General features: G+C 31.2%; 1 protein-coding gene across 3 annotated transcripts in view; it reads left to right on the top strand.

Annotated features, from left to right (window-relative positions):
- Positions 1-23,821, top strand: part of LOC148284470 (uncharacterized) — a 341,832-nt gene that overhangs the window by 289,730 nt on the left and 28,281 nt on the right. For all 3 annotated transcript variants that reach the window (XM_088239925.1, XM_088239931.1, XM_088239917.1), the window contains one exon: positions 3,938-3,989. The gene's annotated coding sequence lies outside the window, so the exon portion shown is untranslated. The remainder of the gene's footprint in view (positions 1-3,937; positions 3,990-23,821) is intronic.

The following is a 23,821-nucleotide window of genomic DNA, read 5'->3' as shown; positions in this document are numbered from 1 at the left end:
GTGTTATTTTTATATATAAATAATTTTATTGACTTCTGATTTTTATTTTTTGTATGAATTAAGATACTCTATTTTGTAATGTTCATATATGCAATCAGTAAGTACTCTCAATATAAAATTGATATTAAGAAATGGATAGTGGAGGTGGGTTGCGCACGGATCGATGAGTGGATCAAGTCAAATATGTAGGTAAAATGTGTGTACTGTTTATGAAATTTGTTCTATTAGTCTGTATAAATTGGTTATGTTTGTTATGATTATTTAAGTTTATATTGTTTATTATATTAACGATAATTAGGTTGATTAGATTAATTACCTATTTGTATTATTATTATTATGTTAACTTTGTTAAAAAACTAATTTAAGGCATGTTTCACATTTGTTAAATGTTTTCCTAGGCACGGGACACCCCAGCACATTATTAATAAATAAATAAAAATTGAAATTGAAAATAATATGCGCGCAAAATTACTTTGTTTTTTTTTTTAATACGTAGTTTCATTGGAAGTGGCTGGGTAGGAGAGGTAGGAGTTAATGATGAGACTGCTTGTTCAAGAAATTAAGGATTTAATACATTATTACTATTTTTTTTTTCAATGACTTTTCGGACATTTTTAATGGGATTTCTTTAAAGCTTACCATGAGAAAAGTTTATATGGAGTTTCGCGGTCTGGCCCTGAATAACCGTGTATACATAACAGATTGATTGAATAAAAGAAAAAGAGTCATTTAAAATGAACAAACATGTTAGTTTGGAAATTGCCTTCCTAAGAGAAATCCCACTGTCATGAAATATATCAATATGCGAGGCGATATGATTGAATAACACGATTACTCTGCATACAGGTATAACCATTGGCAGGTTAGTTCTGCATCATGGTAGATAGTCCCACCAATCGGTTAAAAAACTGAACGCCTAAATGAATATTCCTTCTCCACAACAATAAGTGGTTGCCCAGCATTCCTAGTAATCGGATATATATATATATATGTAATTGGATGAAATAATTTATTGTATCCTTTTTTGCTTTCTCCCTTACTGATACTTATCTTTATTTCCGCTTTTTATATTCTGATATTTTGTTCTATTTTTTAGTCGTTTAAACCGTTTTTTTGTGCTTTATTGATCATTTTAATTTATACTTTATATATCAAATGTAAATTATTATAACAATTTTATTTATGTACTATATTATACATGCTATTAATTTTAAAGATATTATTATTTTGTATACTGGTTTATGTTTGTTAGTTCATTGGTATGATTTTTATTCTATTACTTTTATAAGTTTTTAATACTTTTATGTAGATTGATATTTTTAAATTTAATTGTTATTTTTAATATGTAATTATTATTCTCGAAGTATTTGGATTGCTTTTTTTTCAATTTTTATATTGTATCATTTGCGATTATTAATTATTATAATTTACTTAATAGTTTTTTGTTGTTAATTATTATGGCTTTTTTTATAATATTTGAGTTCTTATGATTTACCCAAATATTTTATTGTGAGTGCCGTTTTCAACGAGTTGTAAACAACTAATAAAATGGGAATCAAGTAGGGGTAGAGTGGGATTCGAACCACAGACCTTTGGTCCGTGAGTCCGATACACTGGGACACCTGAGCCACGGGATCACAACCCGATCCTTAACAAGAACACAGCCTTAAAAGCTGTAATATGTTGTATACAAATGTAATTTGAAATGAATAAATACATAAATACATTTGATATTTTGATATTTATAACAATAACATATTTTTAAACCCTGGTTTCGAAGCGGTTCTTTTTTTCTAAGCTTTTCTGTCGGCCTCGTGGTGTAGTGGTCAGGACATTTGCATACCAAGCAAGAGGTCTCGGGTTCGATTCTCGACATGGCTGACATAAAATATTTATTTAAATAGGTATTTTACGCCAGAATGTTTCATAGTCTCTAGACTGGCACCTAAAACGTAAGACTAACAATTTTACCTTCATGTAACAAAAATGATCACGTTTCACTGCAAGTTATATACCATCAGGGTGCCCTATGCACCATTAGGTGCAGAAAGGTAATGATGATGATGATGATGATGGTTTCTAAGCTCCGTAGAAATTCACGCATATCGCATGTTGTGATATTTCATCGTTTGTAGTGCGAAGGTTCGGAGTCGCACAGTGCATTTTAATACAAAATTCTCACTGCCAAATAACGGGCCCATTCACCTGATTTATTACCTCGCGATCTTATCCAACACTTGTAACGAACGTTTGCTAACTCTTAACTAAATCACATAACAATACTCTACGCAGAACAGCTCACCAACTTGCACATCAAAATATCTCAGACCTTCAGTAGGCTGGCGAGCAGGCGTGCGTTAGGTATTTCATGCGATGCACAAACACGTTTTTCGTAGGTAGGTGTATCCACAAAAGAGATGAAACGGATATCCGGTAACTATCCGGTATACGGCCTAATTTTACTATCCAGCCGGATACCGGATAGTAGCTCAATATCCGGCGAATACCTAATATTCATTGAACTGCGAAAACACTTGATTGATTCAATGATATCGACCATATTTGGGGAAAAGAATAGAACCTTCATTATTTGAATAACTGACTTTTTACATTAAAACGTTCGTCAGTAATCAGTTTGAAGAAAAAAAACACCCATAAATAAACAATGTTTATATCATTTATTGTTTCAGAATTTACTTTGTGGAAAAACATTTTGAATTAAAATAAAAAAAAACACCCTGTTATTTATACCTGATGATAGGTAATACAGAATACCTGACACTTGTAGTGTTATTATATATTATTGGTAAAAATTCCAATGAGTTTTATTATTATTATTTTTATTATTTATATATATATTTGGACCCCTGTATTTAGTAGCTTTACGTGTCATGTACAAGGCTAAGGTACTCGGGAAAAAAAAGTTTTTGTTTGTCTTGGAAATGGGATGTTCGATCACTGATTTTGGTTTATTACCTTTATGAGTCCAATCACCACTGCAAAGTTCAAGAACAATAGCGCGTGATAACTACTTTTAACTACAGTGTGGATATCTGTTAAGGATATTCCATCTTTCCTGCATTCTGCTTCAAGATTATGGCGTTGCAAACTGAAAAATGGGCACTGAAATAACAGATGTTCTATACTCTGTGAAGAAATATCATCGCATGGACAATAGTCATCATTCCTTAATTTAAACCTATATATATATCTTCTCATAGCTCCGTGTCCGGTAAAAATTTGGGTCGTTTCGAAAGTACTTTGGTGATGATGACGGAAGTTTGCTGCATCAGCCAGCGTTGGGAAAAACATTTTAGTGATTTTACCTGTAGAAGAAGCGCGGTAATGATCCTCCCAACGCTGCTGCGTATTTTGTTTTATACAGCATTTAGCAAAACCAAGGGGAAATTCTGAGAAAAAATGAGATTTATTTGTTATAGCGTATTTTAAAACTTATTTTTTATTAAAAAATATGAAGAAAAATGAAGCCCAAGGGGTGAAACTACCGAAAATCATTATAATTATTCAATTAATAAACCTATTTACCATACGGTTATGCAACTCATTGATCGATAAGTGGTCATTAAAATATCGTGAAAATATTTAAGACCCTTTTTACTTTACCCATTAAAAGTTTTGTTTTAATTATGATAGAAAATTTATATCTATAGGCAGGATATCCAGCTATCCGGCTCAGGGACTTGCAAATATACGGTATCCGGCCATTATCCGTTTTATCACTAATCGATAATACCCCAATCGATGCAACGTGCGACAGAAAATAATTATTTACTCCATAAAAAATATATGAAAATCGCGCACAACAAAATCAAATAGAAAATTGAAAATAAATTGGTTTTTAATTTGTTAGTTATCGAACTTTCCTGATGAATGAATAATTATTGGATTAGTCTTGTAACAGTATCTTTTATTTCAGATCATGCAGCATCTTATTGCGGGATAGAAGGGGTGAAAACATTTTGACTCTGGTAAGGATTTACACTTTTCAATGATATAGCCTCTTAATATAATTATAAGATATCACTTAATTTTTCTACGTCTGGAAGGATGAAAAATACAGCTACAGTATGTGTGAAATAGAACCAAAATTCCTGGGCCAGTATTTCAAATCGAAGGTTCATTTCAAGTAAAAATCCTGAAAAGGGAAATCAAATGGAAGAAACCTCCGTCGCGTGGTGTAGTGGTTGACGGCTTCACCAACCATGCTTGAAATTCTGGGTTCGATTCATAAGTTGACTGACATGAAATATATGTTTATTAGATGATTTTATATTGTTTCAACAGAGTTGTGTCTGTTTTCATCCAAATGGAGAACATGAGGACACAATTTTTTATTTAAAAAAAATAACTAATAATGTATTCTCTTTCATTATTTTACAGCAAATTAGTCAATAATTCATAGCATAAATATCGCAAGCAGCTTTGGCAGCTTTATTTCCTCGATTGAACGCAAACAGAAGGAGGTGTCGAAAGTGCTCACTTTCGTCTACTTACTAGTAGCATTCCATTTTGAAGGCTTGCAATTAAATAAAATAATGAATATAACGTAAAAGCAAACACAACATCTTGTAAGGCAGAAAAATTTCTTTTGAATGACCTATGATTATTACCGTTGAGTTTTACTTTTGGTGCTCATTTTTTAATTGGGAAAAAAACGCACACAACTTATGTTAACACGTAATACAAAAAAAACCTCTTAGTCTAAGTTGGACATGAAATTTAAAAAAGCGTAACTTTGAAATCCCCCACCACTAACCTAGATCATTTTTAAGGGCCTCTTTTCAGATCCGCACATTGCAAAATCAAATTTAAACTTCAATGAACGGTTAAAAACTTATTTTTAAATATTGTTAATTACATTAAATTATACGGATATACCTACCTATATAGTCAAGTTGTTTGTCCCCCTCAATCTAATTTTCCCAATTCTGACGACGATCAGGTATGTTAGTTCATTAGCCTGTTAGTAAACCGGGAAAAACAAGTCCAATCGGGGAAATGTTATATTGTTAAAAAACTTAAAAATATAATGTATTTTTGCGTTCCCCATAAACGGTGTATTTTTTAAAAAACCATCGAGACTTGTTCTGTAATTAGTTCCATCAAATAGCCATTTGATTCTCATACGAACGGCCCTTTTCGCCTCGAGAAACGATAAATTTGTTTTCATGCCTCGCGAAAATGAGCTCTCCTTTGGTTTATCTCCATCTAATATTAAACTATTTTTGCTTGATGCAATATATCATATTTTACGTTGACCGCTCAAAATCGGGTCGTCAATACAAATTATACATATCGTTAAGAAAGAAAAGAGGTTTTTACTATTCTTATAACGTACCAGAGTCCGTATAACAATAGGAAGTTGGCATTTATCTTTAATTTAATCGACAATATTTTGAGTTTGTCCAATTTTTTGTAGACAAAAACTGGATTCAACTGCCTGGGGAGCTGTTATTATTAACATATAACAACAGAGATGAAAAACATTTAAAAAAAGATAATACAGAAATCTAGGCATATACAGGGCTTATGACCTGTCATTGGCTGGTTTAAGTGGCCACTTTACCAGGGGCGAACCGTGTATAGAAGCGATTATGCGCAGCTTACCATTCTATTTGACTAACCATAATAATGTTTTATTGTAACTTTATTTACATAAAAACAAATAAATAATTGACATTTATTTTTAATCATTTCCAACGTATGTATTTTTATCCTAATATAAATATAAATTTTAATAAAGCGCGCCCAGCGCCTGCGGTGAGCCAAGAAACTATCCTATTATCCTTGCTTATTTTTCATACAAATGAAGACACTATATTTTGAATGTATTAACCCCAGTGCGGGTTTTTTCTCCTAGATTAAACTTGCAGATTACACAAATTCTTTGAAGATTCTTGATTTGGAAAACGGTATTTCAAACATTATTTTTTAAGGACTATTTTTCTTTGAGATAGTACTTTTGACATAAGACCATAATTACTTTTATGCGTCATATTGCAGGACATATAGCGCTCCACGCGGCCATTTTTAGCACTATAAAATACTAGAACAATCACGAAGTTACATCGTTTGAGTTGATTTCATAGATGAGAGTTGTTGTATCACACAAAACCACAGAAAAATATTAACTTATAGTAAATATTACTTACATTATATTATGTACCTCCTATGTAGGTACAAATATTTGATATTTTTTTATAGCTTACCTGTAAACAAAATCACCATTCGCCACTGCACTTTAGACACTGTGTAACATTCACTATTCTGCCCATATTTGAACATTTATATTCCTTTAATTCTTGAAATTGAAATTGACAAATAATATATATTTTCAGGCGTTGCCTAGTATGTAGGTGAAGGTAAAATAATTTAATTAGATGAATCTCACAAACATCAACACATGAAAGAATTGAAGGAATGTAAATGTTCAAATATGGGCAGAATAGTGAATGTTACACAGTGTGTAAAGTGGCCACTTAAACCAGCCAATGACATATCACAAGCCCCGTAGATGCCTAAACTTCTATTTTACCTACTCTAAAATGTTCTTCGTCTCTGTTTTATTATGTTTAATTTAATCTACAAAAAGTGAAATGAAGTTTCCTGTATGAGCAATGGACATAAAATTAATGTTTGAAAAAAGATATCTAAATTTTGTCAAAAAAAGGTGTTTTTTAGTATACATGCTTGAAACCGATAGGAAACTCGTTCTTTAAAATGCATTTTGGGTACACGGAGAGAGTGGTTTAAATGTTTATTGTTATATGTGTTTAAGTTTCAGGTTGGAAGGTTTATTATTTATGGTTTATTTTGTAATTTCTGTATTTTCCACTGTCTGATATTTATACATAATCATTTTGACCAATTGATCATGTCCAATCAATTTAATCCCAGCCAGTGAAGAATTTACTTCCCTCTTTTCTCAATCCAATCATGTGCATATTATGTACTTCTGGATTACCTCCTTTTAGCACAAAGCTGCTAAGGCCACCAGATTACAGAAAGGTCCTTCAGGCAGCTTTTCTCGTTCGGCAACGAGCAACTTTTCCGTGTACGTGGCCACCGCCAAACAGACTCATGTCCTCAGGTGCGATGTTCGGTATATGGTGGGCTAGCTGTCTGATATTTTTCCTTAGTAGTAAACAGAGGGGAAAGAAAACCATATTACTCTTTGCATACAGACCTCGTTTTTTCTTTTGCGCTACAACAGGTCTAGAGAGGGATGAGGTTGTCAATTTTTTAAAAGTTCGAGATTAGCAAAAATTTACAAATCTGCTTTCCTTCCATACTTTTACTTTTATTTGCTTTTTATTTATATTGATAATTTTTATGTTTTTTTCTTTATGTATTTTTGTATAATTTAATTTAGTACGTACTATTATTTGGCATAAGATTTATTGCTCCTGTTTCTCATATTTCTTACTGTATGAGTTTCTAGAAAACATATCTCAATTATCATTTCAATTATCCTTTTATGTATATATTCTTTTTCTGTTGATTTAAATGATACTCTTATTTTGTTTTTTTTTAATACTACTATATTTTACTATTATTTTGTTGATTTTAATGATACCACTATTTGTATATTTGTTTATGTGTGATTCTTAATTTGTATAATTAATATTTTAAAAATTATTTCTGATTATCTTTTTTGCATTGTATTCTTTGGAATTTGATTATTTATTACATTTACCTTTTTTTCTAGATTGTTATTCTATGTCATTATAATTTGATCTAATTAATTTTACTACGTATTTGTATTGTTATTTATTGTGGCTTGACACGGGCATAGCCTAAAAAGCCTTAATAAGTTCATAAATATTTAAACTAGTGTAATTTTGAATGAATAAATAAATTGTTCTCACCGGCAATTGAATCCAGAACTTTTAAGTCAATTGTCTTAACCACTACACCACGGAGATCGCTAAATGTTCCACCATTCCCTTTACAATCCTACATCTTCTCATGCACGCGCGCTGATTATTCCGACTTTTGACATGTCAATCTCAGTATTTGTTGGATTTGGTCATGACATGTCTTTCTCGGTCTTCCTAGTTTTCTATATTCATCAAAATTCGCATCGTAAATCATTTTAGCCGTTCTTCCGCTGTCCATTAGCTCTACATGTCCAAACCAACGGATGACTTGTTTAATTTATTTTACAAGTGTTTTGTATTTTGTTTCCGATTATTTTTTTAAATATTTTTAAAGACTAGACGCATTTAATTATTTGATAAATAGATATCTTCTGGATCACTAATCTGTATTCGAGAGGTAAAATGCGGTATCTCCAAAATCCCAACTTTTTACGAAAGACAAATTAATGTTTTTCCGTACTTCAAACATCGTATATTTTTCAATGACAGGCTTTATAGTAATATTTTCTTCTAAAATATATGTTTATTGATACATTTTTTTTTTATTTGGGAGTGATTTATTATAAAAAATGAGGAATTAATGCTCTTTACCATGTGGATGAAAAATTTCATTTCGCCGTAGTAATAACTCAGTTTCATCATATTTATACGCATTCGATTTTTTTTCTTCTTTTTTCGTGATAATAATGCCTCACTCACTCTTTTTCTCCTTGCTTACCCTAAAACTTTATTAACTTTGCTTAAAAAATTCATTTCATTGCTTTATAACTTTGAATCGTTGTGTTTTCCTTCATTCTTTTTACTTCATTTAAATTTTTTATCATATCTAATAATTTCACATATTTTTTCTGTACATTTTCAGATTTGATTATTTGTGTTATATTTTTAAGTACGGTTAGCATGTATCAATTTATTACAATAACGTTATTAATTGGATTTGAATTATTGCTAATAAATTTAGGAACATGGTAAATATTTTTATCACGAGTGATTCACAAACCAAAAAATGTCTAGAATCTCACGTCATACTTTAAATTTACGTTAATTATATTAAGCTTTCTTTTTACATACATGTCTATTTTGCATCTTATCTGTATTTTTGTTTTCCATTTTAACTTGGTTCTACAATTGTATTTAGTTTATAAAAAGTATAATTTTTCATGTGTTTTATTTTATTTTAATTTTATCATTACATGTACCAATGTATCAAGTATATTTAATTTTGTATTACTATGTACAATAAATGGCGGTTAGCCGTGTAAAATAAAAATAAAATAAATGCCCTTTGAGCGTTAAATATTTATGGTGGCATTTAACAGGAATTTGATGTAAATCGCGCATTGTAACAATGCTCTAATAAGTTGTTGAAATTTTTGTTATTTACTAGTTCCGAAATAATACCACCAAATTCCTCAATCCGGCAGTACATTAATACTAAATGCACCCTTGTACAAGCATGACTACTACCCATTCTAGATTACGCTGATGTTTCCATGACTGATTTAAGCTGTGAGCAACTCGATAAACTTAAACGACTTCAGAATACATGCATAAGGTACATTTTTGGTCTTAGGAAATATGACCACATTTCTGATTATCGTAGGCAACTGAAATGGCTCAAAATTAGACAGCGGAGAGACTATCACTCCCTTTCACTTCTGTTCAATGTACTTCATAGTCCTAACGCTCCTATATACCTGCGTGAAAATTTTCAACGCTTATCAGTAGTTAGTTCATGGTTTACCTCTTCGTTCTAATTCTTAAGGCGCTCTCTTAATACCCATCTCCAATTCCTCTTTTTTCTATAACTCATATAGTGTCCATGCGGCTTGATTGTGGAATCATCTCCCATCCACCATCAAAGATGTTTCTACATTATCTCTGTTTAAATCACGTCTGAAGAAATATCTCCTTTCTCTTCCTTAATCTCTCCTTCTTTCTATTTTCCTCTTTTTCCTTTTTCCCATTGAGAAATAGTTTTGATTTAAGGTAATTTATAAACAAATACGTTTATTTCTATATTTATATATCTTTAGCTTTTTAATAAAAAAAATATTGAATATGTTGTGTAACTTGAATTCTAAAAATAAACTTTTATTTTATTGGTTGGTTGGAAGAAATTGCCATTTGGCAATAAGCCAATAAGCATTATGTATAAAAAGTTAAATAAATATATACATATAATCAATTAACTATGTTGCATCCTATTTAATACCACTTTTAAGATCCAGATCACGAATATATAGTACGTTAGGCATATTAAATAAATAAATAGTGATAAATAATGGCGTTTAATGAAATACGTGGTAGGTCATTTAGCCACCTTTATGTGTGCTTGAATCTCAATACTGATTGGCTGTAATCACCCGTTAAGATAATAGTGCGGTAAAAGTGAAACAAATCTATGGAAACATTTTATTATTCCACGTGAAGTCGGATCCTATCAACGTGCTATTACATACTTCATTTTATTAATTTGTCGGGATATGATCAGTTGTTAGATTATCCCGATTTAGTATTATTTCATCACAGTAATTTAGAATGATGTAGGTCATAATTGAAGACATGATTAGATAAAGTTGTTACATGGCAAAAACAAAAAGCAGAGATATCTGGATTAAAAGTTTTGAACACCAATACTGCCGTCAAATGCAAAAAAAGGCAGTTATTTGCAAGTCATATTTTGAGATATGACACTTTTCAGTATTTATCAAGTTTATACAAATTAATAAAAACTGTAAATAGTCATAAGTAAAAATACAGTATATCAATTGCTTCTAAGGCATAAAACCTATGTGTTATTAAAAAACTTTAAATCTTTTTTTTAAAAGTTCGTACTGATATTTTCTTTAGTCCTCATTGCTATAATATTTGCTTAAATGGTTCGAATTTCTTGCAAAATATTACCTCATATTTCACTCATTTTGTGATTTTTGACAAAAAACTGCCTTTTTGCTTATGAATACAGAATACGATTATTAATAAAATTACACCTTCATTCGCTCTTAAAATATATTTTCTGCTACTTTTTGATGGTGTAGGTGGCTTTACGTGATAAAGCTGTACATAAAATCTTCATTTTTGTAAATAAAAAAAGCTTCAGGTACCAGTCTAGAGACTATGAAATATTCTAGTGCAAAAGCAGCTTTTTAAACAATATTTCATATAAATCATGTCGGGAATCGAACCCGAGACCTCTTGCATGGTAGGCAAATGCGCTGACCATTACACCACGAGGCCAACAGGCTGATATTTATTTATACAACTGCTTCCGGTAAAAAATGGATGCCAGTCGGATTTTAAATATATATATATATAATGGTATGGTGGTTATTTGTTACCTACTAAACGTCGGGTTATGTTGACTGCCTAGTAGGTTCCACATAAATTGCTAAATATTTATCCGCGTTGATATCGTTCCGTAAATATCGTCTCGTGAGAACGTTTTTTACTTCACCCTCGTTTTGGATAAATCTTCAGACTAACATGGTATGTGTAATGTACAGTTAGAGTAAAAGATTGTACTTACAGTTTTATTATCTTTTATTAATACAAAAGATACAATATATAAACTTAACTAAACTTAATATAATAGAGAATGGAAATACTTAAAAATGACTCAAGGAATCTAATTTGTAAAACGTAAAATAAAGCAGTCAAGAAAAAGTATGAAATCGTAACAATTAAAATTAAATCAAGTTTTTGTCTAAAGAACGTGTGTCACCGAACGCAGCCAAAACGCTTCTCGTCCTGTCCGTCGCTCGGACCTGGCGCGCAACGTCGCGTGTGACGTCTATAGCATTGTCACAATGGAATGGTTAGATGGTGAATGGAAATTAAATTTATTTATTTATACATTTTAGTTCACTTTGCCCAGCTGTATGAAACAGTACTTACGATTTTCTTATTCAATAATTTATTTTAAAATTGTTTAAACTTCCTACTGAATATGTTGTATAATTTTTAGGTTCATTCTTTTTTAATAAATCTCGTATAATTTTTAGGTTTAATTTTTTTATATAAATCTTGGGTAAAAGGAAAATTATGTTTTTTTTTTAATATTAATCCATATGTTAGTATTAAAAAATATGTTAGTTTTCTGATTTTTTGTAAGAGGCTGATTTGCCGTTTATGTTAATAAAATAAATAAAACAATGCGTCGGTATTGGGATCCGTTACCTTACCAAGAATTTTTAAGCGAAATGGGTTAAACTGTAATTAAATAACTAATCAATGTTTCAAAGAAAAAGGCATCATGAAAACACGGTCACCCAGCGACGAGCAGTATCGCCTGTCAAATGGAAAAAGCAATCTTTATTCTACATTAACCTTATACGAGCACAGGCCATTAAATGAAAGTTGTACGCCCTAGTATTTTATAAAACATTTTGCCAACATACTTTAAAACGCAGCCGATAAAAATAAACCCGAGTATCGAAAGAGATCAGTCGACGAAATCTTATTTTTATTATTATTTTATTAACATAAACGGCAAATCTGCCTTTTACAAAAATTTATAACAATATTTCGTGAATATTCTTAACGCTTATAAGTTCATGGTTTACCTCTTCGTTCTAATTCTCAAGGCACTCTCTTAATACCCATCCACAATTCCTCTTTCTTCTCTAACTCATGTAGAGTCCATGCATGAATCATCTCCCATCCACCATCATGACTTCAGTCAAAAACTTAGGTATTATCATTCATAAGCATTTAGGGTGGCACGCACACACTTAAAAGATCGCAGAATTTCTTGCCAATTAATGTTAAGCAAACATTAGTTCAGAGCTTACTTCTTCCACTCCTTGACTGTGCGGATGTATGTTATCCAGATGCTAACTCTGAATTACTTGATAAGTTAGAACTATTGCAGAATATTTGTATTCGTTATATCTTTGATCTTCGCAAATTTGACCACATAACCGAGTATCGCACGCAACTACACTGGCTCAGTATCAGGCATAGAAGAAACATTCACATTCTATCACTTCTTCACAATATTTTAAATAATCCCACTTCGCCTGTTTATCTGAGAGAGCTCATCCAACATCTTTCACAACACGGTCTATCTCTTCGTTCTAGTAACGAGAGAACCCTTTTAATACCCTGTCATCGCTCTAATTTTCTTGCTTCCTCTTTCACAGTAGTAGCTGCTCGATTGTGGAATAATCTACCCAATAATGTTAGAGACGCCCCTTCTTTATTTACATTTAAGTCAAGATTGAACTGTCACCATCTAAATATTTAAATTGTTCCTTTATCCTTCTCCTTTCCTTCCCATCTCCTCTCCTCTCCTCATAGTGTAGTGTTAATTTTTTTAGATATATTTTTATTTTGTAAATCTTTGTTTTTAATTTTTGTATAAAATTGTAAGATTCAATATGTCCATGTATTTATAATTTTCTCAAACTGAACGGTTTGGGTAGGTTGGAAGAAATTACCTTAAGGCAATATGCCCGCCTTTATATGTATATATATATTGTTTATGTATATATAGTGTGAAATAAAATAAAATAAAATAAAGATGTTACTACATTTCTCTGTTCAAATCAAGTCTGAAGAAGCATCTCCTTTTTCTTCGATAATCTCTCCTCCTTTCCTCTTTCCTCTTTTTTCCTTTTTACTATTGAGTAATGGTTTTGATTTAAGGTAATTTATAAACAAATACGTTTATTTCTATTTTTATATATCTTTAGTTTTTCAATCTTTATTTTCTATTGAATGTATTCTGTAAATTGAATTATTAAAATAAAACTATTATTTTATTGGTTGGTTAGAAGAAATTGCCACCTGGCAATAAGCCTGCTAATGTACAAATAACATTATGTACAAAAGTTAAATAAATAAAAAAAACTAACCTATTTAGTTTAATATATTTTTTAAAAAACATAAGTTTCCTTTTACAAAAGATTTATAAAAAAAATAAACCAAAAAATTATACAACATATTCAGTAGAAAGTTTAAACAATTTAAGAATAAATGAAAAAACAAAGTAAACAATAAAATATTTTAAATTAATATAACAAAAAAATCGTAAGTTCTGTTTCATACAGCTGGGCAAAGTGAAATATTTTTTTTATATATCATGAAATGTATACTATAATTACCATTCACCATCTTTTAAAAAGTTCAAAAGGTTTGTTCTATAGGAACAATACCCTACACTAAATATATCAGATACGTGGGAATAACTATTGCTGAGTTCATGAAGTCTGTTCAATACGGCATTACAAGTATCCACTGTCCGTAAATTGTTGCTACAAAACGGTGGCACCTGTCTAGTCATTCTTCCAGGCACCCTGAAGTTGATGAGAGATAACAGTTCAGGGCAATCCCATATTGAATTTTGAATAAATTTAAAAGGTCTATAATTTTTCTTAATAAATTTGATACATATCTCACCCGAATGAAAGAATTATAAAGTTGCTTAAAACAGGCATTTCCAGAACACGTTCGCAGACTCTTTTTCTCAGATTTTTTTTCAAAAAAATATTTGTAGACAATATTTTGAGTTTGTTCAAATTTTTGTTTACAAAGACTGGATTCAACTCCTTGGGGAGCTGTTTATATTAACATATTACAACAGAGATGAAGAACATTTGAAGGAATATGGATGTTCATGAATATAGATGTGAATACAGATGGAAGAATTAAAGGAATATAGATGTTCAAATGTAGGCAGAATGGTGAATGTTACACAGTGTGTAAAGTGGCCACTTAAACCAGCCATTGACAGGTCGTAAGACCTGTAGATGCCTAGACTTCTCTATTACCTTCTCTTAAATGTCCTTCATCTCTGTTGTAATATATTTGTAGCAATAACTTTGTGGATTAAAAAAAATAATTTATTATTCGAAAATTTATTTTTTAACCCTTACGTATTATTACATTCATTTTACAAAAAAAGTAAATAATTTTTTATACATACTCTGTTGTTGATAATACTCGTAATATTTTTTACATCTTTTGAAAGGTTTTTTGTTTAGCTTTGTCTGGTAGTTTATTGCATAATTTCAGTCCCTGGTGTATTAGTCTCGACTGTGTATGATATTTTTCTGATATTCTCGTATTGTGTCCATGTTTACTACAATTTTTTTCAAGTTGTAGTTCTTCGTCTACAATGACATCAGTGGCTTATTTATGAATAAATTTTAAGGATTCTAGTTTAAAGAGTTTAGTTATACTAATTGCTTAGTTTGTTTAAAGAGTTCTTTAGATCTTTGTAATATTTTTGAGATACAAATGAAATAGCTGTTTTATGAACCACTTTTTATTGACACAACCGACTACTTTTTTCACGTATTTTTGTATGACTTTTATATATTATGTATGTTTAGTTATTATATAACCCTGAAGAGGGGACCGAGTAGTTGCCGAAACTAGTCGGTTTTGTTAATAAAAAGTAGTTCTTAAAAAATCTTTTGTTTCTGACTGTGTTTTTATAGGGACTCAATCTCTTCTCCTACCATTGAATGAAGAAGTTCAGTGTTTTTTTTTTGTTAATAGACTATCAAATTAATTTTAAAAATTTAAAAATTGTTTTTACGTATCGTATTATAAGTTTTGTTATTTTTAAATTACTCAGCGTGTGACGTCCCAAGTTTTCTTTAGTGAATTTTTCTGATTGGTGAACTGGCTTACCGTAAAACGGAAATCTATCACAACTTTATCAATGGTTAATTCGGAAGAACTAGTGACGTCTTTCAAATATTTTTTTTTTCATTAATTTTCACAAAACTTCGCCTTACAATTAAATGCTCTAATTTTTACCGCGCGAGAGAAAAAAAAGCATTTTTAACATACGATGTTTTACTTATTAGTACATGAAACAGGTGGTACCGTCTACAAATCCTAAATAAATAAAACTTTAACTGTAAATAGGGTCTAGATTTTTAACCGCCCATGCGCTCTGTAGCTACATGTCATCTAAATTCTATTTGTAAACGATTATCTATAAATTAAAAACACTTCTTACTCATTTTTTCTTGCAGTATTAAAGGGTCTAGTTTTCTAACCGCCCGTGAGCTATGTAGCTGCAAGACGTGTTGTGATTTAGCTCCTATATAATTATTAAAATTTAACCCTATTGGAAATGGGGAACTAGAATCCTAACCGCCTATGCACTCTGTAGCGCGTGTCTTATTGTACAGCGCTCTTGAGGTGATTTTCACAAATAAGGCGCTTTGTAAATTATCCTGAATAAATACATCGTAATAAAAAAGTTGACAACATTTTTAAGATTTAGTTTTTTTTGGGATTGTGAGCTTGTGGGTATGTTTTGGAACTCATTGAAAGAAAAATTTCACACGCAGGAAATATGGAGTTAAATTATTATTTTATATTATTTGACATTTCGGTTGATTTCTTTTGTAATAATTGTACAAAATGTAAACTCAATAAAATACAAAAAAGGCTTTGACCTTATTCGCTAAAATCTAAAAAAACAATATTAACAAGTAACATTTCCCTCATTAAAAGCATTCAAAAGAATACTTAAAATAATCTGCCATATTTTACTATTATTAAATACTGATCGGGGTCTTACAATATTTAAAATCTCTTCATGTTTAATCAATTTCCCGTTCTTAAGTCGCGATCGTAAAATAAAAAACGAAATCGGCTTTTATTCAAATTAGTTCTCTCAAAATCTTTAGACAAGTTTTCTTTTATTCCATAAAGGATTATTATCCAATGAAGGCTTAAAACAAAGGGGTTTTAATTAACAATTCAAAAGTTAATTTTCATCAAAGCTCACTCTCCATAGAAAAGAAATTAGAAAAATGGACTAAATTATATGTTTACGCGTTTTTTTTCCTCTCTGAACAATTTCTATGGTCTACGAAACTTTTTTTTAATCCGAGCATGATCGTCCGCGTAGGAACTTTGAAATTAATACTCTGCTAAATTTTACGTACTTTAAAGTTCAGCTCATTATTCATTTTGACCTTTTAACTTTACGTATCTTCCTGTATGCTGGGGATTCTATAATGGATTTGTAAATAATTAACAGGATAAGTCACGATTTACATGGCAGAATATAAAGCGATCATCCTTTGTTTAGAACGAAGTTATTTAAAACCCGAAGTATAAAACATATATTTGCATTATTTATGAACATCCATTACACCAGTGATGGGTAACTTTTTTAGCTCAGCCTGTCAAATTTCTGAAAAAAACTTGACCCAGGTGCCTTGTCACATCTAGAAATATAAATAATTTTTCCGAGCTAAGTAAATCAAATAGTTTTGTTTTTGAACTATTTATTTATCATTATTGTTCTTATAATACCCATGTTTGAATGTTGTTTTTTATGTTTGCATATCTAACTGAACTCATCATATATTTTATATTGTAAAAGGTCGACATATAAATTAATTATTAAAAAGCTAAAACAAATAATTATTTACATTAGTGACTTTTTTGTTGGTGAATTGCGTTTGCTAAATTTTTGATTAAGGAAGTTCAGCGCTACTGCAAATCGGATATAAAATATATTTTCTCTCACACGGTAAAAATTAGAACATTCAATTGTACGACGAAGCTTCTCAAAAATGTACAAAATAATGAATTACTTTAAATAACGTCACAAGTTCTTCTAAATCAACCAATGATAAAGTGTTAGATTTTCGGTTTCTGGGAAGCCAATCCACCAATCAGGATAACAACTCAGTGAAGAGAAAGTAGCGATGATAAAACGATGCATAATAATAAAAATAATTAGTTTGAAAGTAAAAAATATTAAAAAAACTATTCTAAAACGAGTTTAAAATCTAAAAATGTTTTTTTTCATTGAGTTTTCTGTTTTTCCTTTCAAATTGCTGTTACATTTTTCAAAAAGAAAATCTTCATTATCATATAGAAAATAGTCAATAAAGTATGACACTGTTTGAGAATGGATGCGTTCAAATAAATATTAGTGTGTCATAAAATGGTTTAATCTTAAAGCTAAAATTATGAATATCTTTGAGCGTGAGAGTTATTTTAAATAATTTATTGAGTAACTCGAAATCTGATTTTCTTGAGTTGTGACTATTTTATCGAATGCGAATGTATATAATATTGTGTAAAACTCACTTGGTTTATTCTTGTTGGTTCTCGTACGTACTAAGACAAGCACATTATGATCATAAGCCCACACTCCTTGCCTTAGTATATCGGCCACTGTAGAAGTGTCTCCGGTTTCGCTCAATTAGTGTCGTTAATAACAAATAATAAAATCAATTGCGTCTTGCAAAAGCTGGCGGGAACGCCGACAAAATGGGGACACCTACAAAGACAAATACTTTTTATCATTGCAAATATTTAGTTTCTTCTTCTTACGTGGTTGAAAAGCGACGAGCGACTTCAGAGCAGTAAATATATATATTTTTAAAATACTTTCTTCCTTTTATTATTTCTTAATTATTTTATTTTATTTATTTATTAATTGCATTATACATACATTCGTTAAGGACAGAGACACAGTTTATAGCGACACAATCGGGAACGACCCATGTCTGTGAACTTGCTCCGACTCGCTCGGGGCGTCGGGGCACTTGTAATACAAAGATTGATTAAAGTATTTTGTTATTTTATCGGAAACTTATAAATTCAATTACTTTGAAATATGTTTGTATTTCAAGTCATTTAAAATGTGTATTTTTCATACTCGATTTTTTTTTCAAGCGCTCTCTAAACCACATATACGTAAATGGCAGAAATGCCGTATATAAATAAATCAATTATAAACAACTAAAAATCATTAAACCAAATTTTATCCTCCGTACCACATTCCAAACTTCCAGATGCAAATGTATCTGAAAAAAAGGTTATCAAAGGAATTTATTATTTAAAACATGAAGGAATTTTGTTGTATGCATCTAAAACACAAAAATCTCTTGTTTCATAGATCTGCAAAATTTTCAAACTGCAGTTTCTCAAAAAAGTATTTTTTGGGTTGGTGATTTTACCTGAACGCAACTAATATACATAGCTAAAAAGATAAAAAGGAATGGTTTTGATAAAATACAGTATAATCTCTATGATCTTGTTCGGTTTAACGAATTTTCGGATTACTGAAATCTTTAAAAATTCAATCAACTTTTTGCATATTTTTTTTTTTATTAAACCAAACAATTTTTTTTTGTACTCCCAGGAGTTACAACAAACTCATTTTGGGACATAATAATATTAACATAAAGGTATGGATATTATATATTGATATAGTAACAAGTAATAATATGTACATAAAACTGAAATAAGATTGCAAGTTAAGTATATAATACAAAGAAATTAAAACAAATCATAATAAAAAATAATATTAAACATTTACATATAGCAAAAAAGAAATATCCGAGGAAAAAGAAGAATTTAAAACTAAATTTCACCTTCCACGTATCTCCTCAAATAGTATTTTTTTTTTTATGAATATGGTCATTTTTTGACGTTCTATAGGACTTTGGTAGCCTGTTGTACCCACTACAAGCAAGGTACAGCAGATACCTTAGACCATACCTTGTCGTGCGTGATCCAGGTACAATAAGATTGTTCATTAATAAGATTTTTGTATTTATAACAACGATATACGCAAATATCCCAAAATACCAAACAGATAAACTTCAATCTGTTCAATGCAGCAGCAAGGCTTATTACGGGAGTAAAATATATTCTCACATCTTAAAACATCTTAGAGATTTGCACTGGTTAAAAAACCCAGAGATAATAAAATACAAGCTTTGCTGGACAGTATTCAAACCCCTTCATGAAATGGCTCCAAGATACCTATCGAACCTTTGTATTAGGTAAAATACATGAAAATCTACTCTTAGATCAGCATTTGATTCAGACAGAGGAAAACTTGTTGAAATCCGGCGCCCCCCAAACACTTGATTCGGAGATCGTGCTTTTGCCGTTACCGGCCCCTCTGCCTGGAATAAATAAACCTATTGGCCCTTTTCACACATGCCACGCCTATCCACCCGGCGCGGTAATTTTACCGGGCTCACCTTACAAAAGCTGACACGTTGTGTATGCGTTTGTAGGATGAACGCGGTAAAGTAACCGAGCTGGGTGGATTTGCGTAGCATGTGTGAAAGGGGCCATTACCTTCAAACTTACGAATCATCGACAGTCCCAGTCAGCTCAGACCCCAACTAAAATCTCACTTCTTTAGTTTATCATACCTTCAATTTGAAATCAGAAAATATAAAATAGCTTAGTTAGAATGTAAATTTAAATATACAATTGTAAAGCGCCCCGTTAGGTGATTTTTCACAAAAATGGCCCTATATAAATCAGTCAATTATTATTATTATTACTTTACGCATGCTAATAGATATATTATAAGTCTAAATTATGTATTTGATATTTGGAAAATCCGGATTTTTTTCTTATGAGCATCTTCTGCGTGATTCTGATATGCTTTATTACCCAATTGGCGTAAAGCCATAATATAGTGGGATTCTTTTTCTGTGCTCTAATTTTCTTTCAGTGCATTCTCAACAATTTAATCTTCAGTTATTACCTCAGAACTTCTCTCCATATTCTTTTCGGTAACCCATCCTTGAACTTCTGTATTATTTGTATAATTTTTTAATAAAAATAAATATTCGCCCAAATATTTCACTTGAAGGGGAAATTTTAACGAGTTTTAAATAACTCACAATTAGAAAATGCGAATCAAGTTGGGGTAAAGTGGGATTCGTACCACGGACCTTTGAGCCGCGAGTCCGAGACACTAGCCACGGGACCACAACCCGATTTACCGAATTCAGTGTTCGCAAATGATGCATCAATGTAAAATAATATTCGTTTTTATACTCGGAGTCGGAACCTACATCCATTTTTTTCATGAACTCACCCTGTGTTGGCCAAACTTTTTGCCACGATTTCTTAATTAGATTAGAACATACTTTCTCCCAACATTCTGCCACGTCCAAGTCATACACTACATCATATAAATTGATTTTCTTTTGATGAAAATTGAAGGTATGTAATTTTCGTTTTCATGAAATAGACGCGAATTTATGTACGAAATCTATATGGCTTTTTTTGGTTTTATTTGGTTGGAATTTAGAAAAGTTTACAATTCGATCAATTAGATAAACTAGCCGTCAGGCGTCTTACGCTTAGATCAGCTACGTCTACAGCGAGAGAAAAGTCATTATACCTCTACGCAAACAGCGCACTAATTTAAGGGAACGCGCATTTGCGGTCGCAGGCCCTATGGCATGCAATGCTCTCCCAGCAGAGGTGCGGGGCTGTGAGAGTGATGTGATGTTTCGAAAAAAAACTTAAAACCCACTTGTTCTTTAAATCATTTAAATAAATCCGTCGCTTGTGATAGCAAAATAAGTTGTTTTTATTTAATTACAAATTTAAAAGCTTCAATTAAATTTATTTATCTATAGAATCACTATGTAAAGCGCTTTTGAGGTATTATATTACAAAAATGGCACTATATAAATTATCCATAATAATAATAATGATAATATTTTTTGTTTTTTTTTTTACGAAAACGTTCAATAATCTTAGAGATAAATCGGAGCAGGAAGATAGTGGGGAGAAATAAATCATCTAAGATGACCCATCTGAAAAAAAGTTTTAATAAACTTTCTTTGCATATGAGATTAAATGCAACAAATGAAGCCTGCTTTCATATTGGTCAATTATCTTTCCCATCTGTGACTGCAACTAAAACCACCTTGGCCTACCAGAAAACTTTTAATTTAATAACAGGAATGTCTCAGTGTAAAGGACGTATTGTAGAATACTAAATGCAGCTTTTAAACCTTTGCTCAAGCGGCGTTACCAAACACTTGGTGTCCAACTAACAGCGTAGACGCAGAACGCTTCTTTATTAAGAGCAAATGTTGAAATTACAACAATGTTTGGTTTTTATTGATAGTAAACGTATATTCTAAATGTACAAAAAAAATTGTAGTACATGTGAATTTTAACGAAGTAGGTATATGATGGTTTCGCCAACATTTTTAAAAAGAAACACAAACACTCAAATTACTTAAACGAAGAAGACGCGACGGGCTGAATTTTTTTTTTACACAAAACACACAGTTTATCTTAAAGAAGATGGCTCCTGCAATGGGTGCCGAAACGTTGAAACTAATCCACCTTACACGGGATCACCCAAAAAAGATTTATATTGATAATCAGGACCGTAAAAACCTACGCACCTATTTTTCAAAAGCTGTTTCTTGCGTCATGAAATTTTCTCCGCCTGAATAACATTTTGATTCAGACGCTGCATGAGTAGAGTATTGTTTGAAGGAATAAACATGACTGTAATTCGTCCATCATCACTTTACCCTTCACACGATGACATGGTTCGGATTATATTACCGAAGGTTCGGTTTAAAGTGGGTTCGGAATACAGAGACTCTACTGTGCCTACGAGTATTAATAAAATTCCTTGGTCATGTTTTTTTTTTATCAAGACTGGTACACAGATATTATTTGTTAATTTATTATTTTACAATGTTTGCATTATTTTTTTAAAGTAAAAAAAAACTATTAAGAAATATCTGAAAAAAACTTCAGTATGACTACAAAAAAAGCAGCATAATAATATGTCTCACACGTCAAAGTATAATTTATTATATGCATTGGAAGTCTTTAATCTTGTTTTTTTTTTTTTAATTTTGTTTTTCTCATTTATTTTTTTCCAATTCATGTGATTGAGTTATGAGGCGGATCGATCTTCACTCGATTTTCTTGTTTAGGATTTTTACCTGGAAGTAGCCATCGAGTCACAAACACTCAACATTCCCTTTCTGCCCCTAATGGTGCATAGGGCACTGCGTAAGTACACCAATCGCAGCGTATCTTGATCATTTTTGTTACATGAAGGTAAGATCACGGGGGTGCTATTTCACACGCAGTACGGTATTCTTTATCCACCATAAATTGGCTAATCTAAACAAAAATAAAATAATATATATTATAACATAGGTTTTAAAGAAGGGATATGGAGGAGTCTAGGCATTAATAGGGCTTATCACCTGGCATTGGCTGGTTTATGTGGCCGCTTTAAGCGCTGTGTAACATTTACCATTTTGCCTATGTTTGAACATCCATATTCCTTCAATTCTTACATCTGTCGATATTTTTTAAGTTAGAGAGCTGAAACCTTTATTGGCGTGAGTGAGCATCATCTGACTGAATTATATCTCCCACATACTCGTACTAGGCAACGCCTGAAAATATTTTGTTAATTTTTCAAATTTCTTCTAAGACTTGTTGGTTTTTTTATAAGGGGGTTGAACCCACAAAAATTTGGACAAACCCAAAATATTGGAATTGTTTATTTTATTTTGAATTTTGTTTTTTTGAAGTGGTATCGCTTTAAATGTTGAATGATTAATCGGTTATCATTATTATAAATTCTTTTCCACCTTTATGGTGCATAGGGCACTCCATTGATACCCTAAGCGCAGCGTACCTGGATTATTTTTGTTATATGAAGGTAAGATGATCAGTCTTACGATTCAGATGCCAGTGAAATAATTAAGTGAAAACCTTTTTTATTTGTAACATTTCATGTTCTTCCCCAGAATCTAACCCACTACCTCAAGCATGGTAGGCAAACGTACCAACCTCTACACTACCTGGGAGCAGCCATTGAGTTGAGAACACTCGTCTAAAATTATGGTTTTATTTTACACATAGAACTGTACTCTTCGTTCCCCTGGACACAGAATAAATAAAAATGTCTGATGAAGTTAGTCAAAATGTGATAAAAGTGATTTTTATATAAAATATCCTTATTACGAGTACATTTGCCTCGTTCGCAGCATTACCCGCACTTCCCCTTACAAATTAATAATTTCAATATATCGTCCGTAAAACATCTGGCTGAATTCAGGGACGAACTTTTCATTAATCGCTATAATTTTCAATTGCGTCATTTATAATGCGATCATAAT

The sequence above is a fragment of the Micrasema longulum genome, unplaced genomic scaffold, assembly GCF_059751315.1.
Source record: "Micrasema longulum isolate JH-2025_06_02 unplaced genomic scaffold, ASM5975131v1 h1tg000117l, whole genome shotgun sequence".
NCBI classification, from domain to species: Eukaryota; Metazoa; Arthropoda; class Insecta; order Trichoptera; family Brachycentridae; genus Micrasema; species Micrasema longulum.
Note: the sequence above shows the minus strand (reverse complement) of the source record. Positions and strands in the feature narration are given on the sequence as shown.